Raw genomic sequence first — 6,526 nt, 5'->3', positions numbered from 1 at the left:
CAGCCACTGCTATGATTCTCGGAAAATCAAAACACGCCTACAAGCCTAGAAAACCGGCTGTGCACCACCTCAACTCGACGCCACTCCCTGGCCTCTTGCCTACCGCGAGCCCGCTAGCGACTGCAGCGCCACCTCGCTTGTTTGCAAACATGGAGGAGTTCTATACGCTCAAACTGAACCTACCATAGCCCGGGATGGTGGAACGGTGTCCGCAGTAACGTGCATTTCGATACCGATGCAGATCGCGTCAGTTTCGTTGCATCCTACGCCTCTAAGACTGTGTGTGAGAACTTTGGCAGGCTTCCCGCATGAGTGTTTTTTGTTGTGTCTTTTTGACGATTGCGGTCGTTTTTTGATTGTAGTGTTTTTTAGAGCGATAGCAATCCCTTAGACCACATTATCCAATAAACTTCTCTCAAGTGCATCCTGCAACAAACGAGTTTCAAGTTTCGTTGCATCAGTTTTATCCTGGCGCGATCGTCTGGCGCATGCATGTTTCCTGTTCGCCCTGCCCCTAGTGTTCGGCGTCAGCGTGGCTTGTTTTCGCGCCTAGTTGTTGCGTGTGCGTATTTTAAGGCGAAAGCCTTTTTCATCGTTGTCGACAGAAGGCTGTCAGCAGAGGTTTGTCAGCAAAGGTGTCACGCTTTTGACGGGTGTCCACCGAGATATGCGAGATAGTTACTCCGTAATTTCTTTTCCTCATATATAATTTTCATTTTTTTTCATTACGGCCCCTCTTTCTTCTTTCGCTCCCACTTCCTCCATTCCTGTACGGTGCGGTTCAGGTGTCCACCGAGATGGCGGAGAATTACTGCGTCATTTCCTTTCCTCAAAAAGCGTTGCGTTCAAAGGGCAAGGCATCGCGCCGAACTGGTGGTGGCGTTCCATGGACTCCCGGCAGCGCTACGACACGCTGTCGCGTTCCACTCCTGAAGGCGAAGCTTAAGCGTGATTAATTAGCAGTTAATTACTATGAATCATTAGTCAGTAATTGACCATTAATTTTGAATGTATCATTACTTTAGTAATTAATCATTAATTATGTGTGACGTCATCCAGTGCTGACGTCACCAATGCCACAGAGGCAGTCAAAATGGTGCGGAAAACGCTTCCGCCTCTACGCACTTTAGACAGTCAAAGTGCCCCCTGAATTTTTTGTTTTGTTGCGCCGCCGCTGCCTCGCTGAAGCCCGCGAGCAGACCGCGCACGCAATGTGTCCAGCGCTGCAGAGTCTCCGTCTCCTCCTGTGACTTATCTGTCCAACCGTCTGGAAACCGATGGGGAGGTGCGGTTCCAGCAGCGCTGGCATAACAGGTCCTTTGTCGTGAGTGAGGGCAGGCTGGCCATGCCAGCTCTGTTGTATTAGCTATGGTGTCCTTTTGTCTGTAATGAGTGTGGTGTTTCTGCCTAGGGTATGTTGTAGGGAGGGGGTATGCTCTGTCAGTAGGTCCCCTCCCCCCTCTTTCTTACCGATTAATGTTTAAGTTACCTTGTGGAATGTTTTTACGGTATCCTTACCTATTGGACGGTCGGGCTACCCGCGTTAGGCTAGATTAGCCGTTTCTGTCTGTGCTAAAAATGTTCATTCCCCAAGGGAACGTCATGTATGAACAGTGTTGTATATATATCTGTCTGTTTGTTCAAATAAACTTCACTTTTTGTGCATCCTTTAGGATGGAAGCTTCGCACCTGTTAACGCCGAATACATGTTGTCGGCGTTACTATACTCCCCCGTTTGACGCAAAGCAAGCAACGTTGCCAAGGATAGCGACCCTCTGCGCAAAGTCCAAGTCAACGTCCACGCGCGCGTTAGAGCCTAGGTCGTGGCAGGGATTCGAACCGGCGACCTATAATCGAACGCTGCGTAAAAAAAATCGCACCATGCCACCCGTTTGTAGTATAATGTTCTGGATAGTGTCATAAGATTCAGCGTTTCATGCAGCATGAACCTAGTAGTTAAGTTGAAGCCTAGCTCGCGGCAGGGCTTTGAACCGGCGACTTGTAATCCGGGGCTGCGTAAAAAAACCGTATCATGGCAATTTGTGCTTCTATTGATTGATGATTGATCAAAGACACTGTAGCGCAGCAAAAGACGAGGACACAAGAAACGAGAGACGAACACCTCGAGCGCTCGTGGTGTTCGTCTCTCGTTTCTTGTGTCCTCGTCTTTTGCTGCGCTACAGTGTCTTTGAAGTATGTACCAACAAGCCCAAAAAGCCACGCTACTGATGATTGATTTACGTGTGATAGTTGATGACGAGTTCATGAAATCCTTGTAATGATCGGTGATTGATTAATTGAAAAATAAAAACTGCAAAAATTGGAAAGGGGGGGTTCAAACGTGTCACAATGCTCGAAATTAAAAGCCTATGCTGGAAGATGTTAATTAACAAGTTTTAGAATACGCAATTGATCACTGAATAATTTTAAACAATTCAGGAAAGAGAAAAATGCGTTGAAAGGTGTCAAGCTGGTCAGAATAGAAAGCCTAACACTCTACGCTATCGCGTCATCCTCTTACGGGCGAGCTCATAAGTGTCCTCTCTAATCCTTTTTGTTACGACAAACCTTAAGTCGCGTCACGGGGAACTCGTGGACTTCTTTTCACCTCTTGCCACATTTTCGTCCCGCAACTCATCGAGACTTGGAAATGTTAGAACTACATGTGGCTCAATGATGCGCAGTTGATAGGGCGAATCGCTCCAACTCAATCCGTACCCAAAAAGTAGTTCCCACAGGGTGAAAACTACAGCCGGAGCGCCCTCGGACTAAACGCCTCACAGCTTCGACCGTGATTTTCAATGCTACTCATCGTTTAATACCGCTCTGTTTTCGTCCAAACGCTCGCCGGAGTTTTAAAAAGAAAGAATGATACGTAGCGACCTAGTCTGGTTTCGCGGCCACGCTATTTCCGCAGCCTCTGCATCGTTGCCTGTGATGCGTCGTTCCCTTCTCCAAAATCAATTTTTGATTTAATTTTTTTCATGGTTCGGTTCTAGTGTCGACAGAGAATCGTGACAGTTCTTTTGCCTTTCCTTCACGCAAAAACATTTTTGCGTTACTAAGTGAGGCGCCGCGGTGGGTTAGGGGTTAATGCCCTCCGCTATTGATACGGAGTACCCAGTTTCGAGCCCGACCGCGGCGGCAACGTTTCGATGGAGGCGTGACGCAAAAGGCGCCCATGTGCTGTGCAAGTTAAAGATCTCCAGGTGGTCGAAATTATACCGGATAATCCACCCTCCTCACACCACCTCTCCCCCCAGACCCCTCCCCAGAGGCTGCAGAGGAAGCCGCCATTGCACTTTCTATCACCCGAACTGAAGCCCGGTACATTTTAACTGACTCAAAAACTGCTATTCTAAATTCTGCTCGAGGCGAGCCCATGTCCCTGGTTTTGGCATTCTGGACTCGCCCGATGCACCCCAACCCCGCCAAGTGGACCTGATATGGGTGGGTGCGCATTCCGGGAATCCCGCAAACGAGGCCGCCAACCCTTTAGCCCGAGGTTCTTTAAACCGGGCTCAGGTGGCCTCGGATCAGGGAACCACGAAGCAGCGCATGCACGCATTCAGCGAGCTGACGGAGGGTATAGAGCCTGCGTCACGCCAGCTGGCGTGAAAGGCAGGGGGTATACCCCCGCCCCACCCCGCCTTAAATAACAAACACGAAACACTCTGGCGCAGACGACACACACTCTCCCCTTACCCCGTACCCTAGAAAACTATCATCCCTCTTTTCCCACTCGTGCTTGCGCCCTGTGCCCAGAACCCTTCGCCTCTTCCCTCCACATCCTTTCCGTCTGCCCGGCGGACCCTCCCCCGCGAGGCCAAGAGAACCTCAAGACCTGGAAGGACTGGGAGACCCTGCTGCGCTCGGAGGACCCGGCCGTGCAGACCATCGCCACCAGCAGGGCTGCGAGTGTTATGGACCTTCGGAACATAAACTCGTGGGTGCAGTGGGGTCGTGCGGGGACCCTGGGAGGTGCCCCGAATTCCTCTTATAATAAAGTTTTCTTTTCTCTCTCTCTTTCTCACTCCCTCCTTTTTCATTTCCCTTACGGTGCGGTTCAGGTGTTCACCAAGATTTGCGAGACAGTTACTGCGTCCTTTCCTTACATCATAAAAAAAATCAAACGCTGCAGTTGTAACAAACCTGGAAAGCGATAGCACATCTTTATTTTGTTTGCTTTTCAGATCGTCTATAGGACAGCTAAATTCAGAAAGTAAAGTATGCTGTTGTACAGCAATTCATTGTGCCTAAGCGCTCGCTTACTTAATTCAAATAAATTGCACAGCTGAGCAGTTTTTGCGCTCAGACTGGAGCTGCTCTGCTTGTTCAATACCAAGGTATGGAGAAACGGTTTCTGCAGTAAGGCGCATTTCAATAGCGGTGTTAGTCGTCTCAGTTCGTTGAATCCTTTAGGACGCAAGTTTTGTACCTGTTAACCTGTTAACCTTTTAACGCAGTGTTTCCAACAGTGAACGAATTAACAGAAGCTCAATGCACCATCCAATTAATCAGCCTTAGTCGCACAGAAAAAGGACATGTCTAATGCGACAGCTGCGGTCTCAGTCCACATATATTCCCACCCCAACAAGTCCTACACCTCTCATAATTTCCCTGCGCACGCAAGATCACATATACCAGAAGGCCATATCTCGCAATATGAGTCCTAGCCTCCATCAGGATAGGCGGCAGGCTCGAACGAGCTACACCGGAGCCTTCAGCAACCGCTCCGATATCATTTATGTCGACGCGACAGAAAATTGTAAAGCAGGATTTGTTACGACAGTCGCAGCTTATGAAGACGGCGCTTTGGGGTCGCCGCCACTATCCGAACTAATTCGCCTGCAGAGGTGGAAGGAGCCGCCCTCGCGCTTGCGCTGGTCGAATCCACCATTGACAAAAACATAACAGAAGCTTGCACAGATTCCCAGGCCGCATACCGCCACCACCTAAAGGGCGACGCGACTTCGGCCACACATAATATTCTTGCCACAACCACCTCTCTCGACCTAACGGTTTCTCTAACAAATAAATTTACACAGGTGAACGGTAATACACGACTGGTATGGCAAACCATGAGAGAGTTAATCTATAAGAATGCAGAAACAAAAAAAGTGAACTTTCGGAATGCCGATCTGTCTGAAGCAGAGGTTGCAAACCTGTTTAATGAGCATTTTCTTGCTGCTGGTGCTCCTTTAGCCGACGCAACAAATGCACCTTCTTCTACACCTTGGGAAAATTATGTCACTGCAAGCAATCCGAATACAATATTTTTGTCCCCCACTGATTTCAGCGAGGTGCAAGATATAATTATGTCTCTAAAAGACGGTTGTGCATCTGGCACTGATGAGATCAGACCAAAACCACTGAAGGCTGTGAGTCAAATAGGTAGTACTCCTATTGCACACATCTGCAATCTTATAATGGAAAAGGGAGTTTTCCCAGCCAAAATGAAACTTGCTCGTGTGACGGCTATACATAAGGGAGGCTCTTTCGATGACGTGAACAATTACAGGCCGATCTCTGTGCTTTCTGTATTTTCGAAAATAGCTGAACATATCATAAACAAAAGGCTTGTTGGATTTCTAACCTCGGAAAATATTATCGTAAGGCAACAGTTCGGCTTCCAGAAAAACAAATCGCCAGAAACAGCACTACTTGGAATAAAAGATGAAATTCTGCACAATATCGAAAACAAGGCACTAACTCTGGGTATATTCCTCGATTTTAGAAAAGCGTTCGACAGTGTACAACATGATATACTAATAAAAAAGCTTCAGCATTACGGTGTCAGGGGTATAGCTGGTACTCTCCTCATGAGTTATTTAACTTCACGTGAGCAGTATACTGTCATCAATGGTGTATGCTCAGAGACAAACACTCTGTTGTATGGTGTACCACAAGGGTCCATCCTAGGGCCAGTCTTATTTCTCATCTATATCAATGATATTGTAAATATACCGGGTGCCTCGAATTTGGTTTTATATGCGGACGACACCAATGTGTTCTTTTCGGGTAGGGACTTAGATGTGCTGTTCAGGGAGGCAAACAATTGGATGTTGGGCTTAACCTCATGGCTGGGAAGTAACCGGCTCGCATTAAACATAAACAAAACAAAGTATGTACTCTTTCGCTCCAAAGGTACTGAAATGTATTCAATTCCATGTTTAAAATTTAATGGCCTGGACATACAACAGTCTTCTACTACCAGATTTCTAGGTGTGACATTCCACGAAAATCTCTTATGGAATGCTCACATCCACACACTTAGAACTGATCTCTCTCGTGCCTTAGGCATCTTAAACAGACTGAGGTGTTACCTCCCAGCTTCTATCAAACGACTGGTGTACTATTCCCTTATACATTCACGTTTTAGCTATTGCTCTCTTGTGTGGCAAACCACGACGAAAACAAATTTAGATTCCCTACTATCAATACAAAAAAGAGCAATACGCGCTATCAGTAACTTAGAGCTGTCCTCTAGTTGTGCGCCCTACTATAGATCGCATGGAATACTCCA

The sequence above is a fragment of the Amblyomma mixtum genome, chromosome 3, assembly GCF_055824585.1.
Source record: "Amblyomma mixtum isolate Tamu chromosome 3, ASM5582458v1, whole genome shotgun sequence".
Classification (NCBI taxonomy): Eukaryota; Metazoa; Arthropoda; class Arachnida; order Ixodida; family Ixodidae; genus Amblyomma; species Amblyomma mixtum.
Note: the sequence above shows the minus strand (reverse complement) of the source record.